Source organism: Otolemur garnettii, unplaced genomic scaffold, assembly GCF_000181295.1.
Source record: "Otolemur garnettii isolate 467f Iridium unplaced genomic scaffold, OtoGar3 scaffold00178, whole genome shotgun sequence".
NCBI classification, from domain to species: Eukaryota; Metazoa; Chordata; class Mammalia; order Primates; family Galagidae; genus Otolemur; species Otolemur garnettii.
Genome location: NW_003852573.1, coordinates 73,549 through 74,797, shown reverse-complemented (window position 1 = coordinate 74,797; position 1,249 = coordinate 73,549).

Below are 1,249 nucleotides of genomic sequence, written 5' to 3'. Positions count from 1 at the left end.
ATTTAGCCATTAAAAAGATGGACACTTCACATCTTTTGTATGGAAGTAGAACACATTATTCTTAGTAAAGCATCACAAGAATGGAGAAGCAAGAATCCTATGTACTCAATTCTGATATGAGGACAATTAATGACCTAGTACACAGTGGGAGTGAGGGAAGGGGAGAGTAGAGAGAGGGAAAGAGTGAGGGAGGTAAGGGTCACAGTGTGTGACACACTTTTGTGGGTGGGACACAATTATAAGAGGGACTTTACCTAACAAATGCTATCAATGTAACATGGTTCTTTGTACCCTCAATGAATCCCCAACAATAAAGAAAAACATTAATGTCAACATATAACAGAAATGTCAGAGGGAATTATAATGTCTCATAATAATTAAAACTGTAATCATTAAAAAATAATATGACTTTAAAAGTCATTGCTTCCTAATTATTTGACTGCATTTTGCTCTCATGGATGTTCTTGAGATTATTGTCATCTATTTTTTTCTGTGTGGTGGAAATACCACAGGATGGTGCACTGTGGCACTTCTCTTGCCAAGGTTTAATGACATCATGTCAGTGCCTTGAAATTGACCACTATTGGGTATTTATAGCATAGAAATCAGCAAATTTCATAAATCAGGGCACTTCTTTTAGGGGAGGAGAGGTGTTGTAGAGGCAGAATATATAGAACTGGTGGTTCCACAGATACTCTACAAAGGGAGACGCAAAGCAGTGGAGTAAGGGTTTCTTTCTGGGCTGTGACATGTGCCTGGAAGTAGTGGTTGGTGCCACACAGAGCAGTGCAGCAGAGCATGCTTCCTTGAGGAGGGAGGTCTGTTTCAGGATTTGAGAGAGGAAAGGTAGATCCCCGGAGGGTGGTGAACACTGGATATTGATAGGAACTTAATTTGGTCACCTGATTTTTTTCCATGGGATGAAGGGTGGGACTTTGCAGGGTAGAGATTGTGTTTTATCCATGTCTGAGTGCTCAGTTCAGACAGTCTGATGGGGGCTGAGAAGATTTGAATTGAATTCTCTTTTTTTTTCTGAGAGTCAAATGAGAACCACCAGTCTCCGTCTTTCCTGGGAACTTAAAAATAAAATCAACCTAGTCAAGGTCTCTGGGGATAGCACATGTGGCGAGAATCCAATGCCTTCTTATAACTATCCCTCTGATCTTGGGCAAGTTCTTTACTTGTGCTAAGCCTCAGTGTCTTCATTTGTTAAATTTGAATGTTGGACTAAGAGATTTTCCAGCTCAAG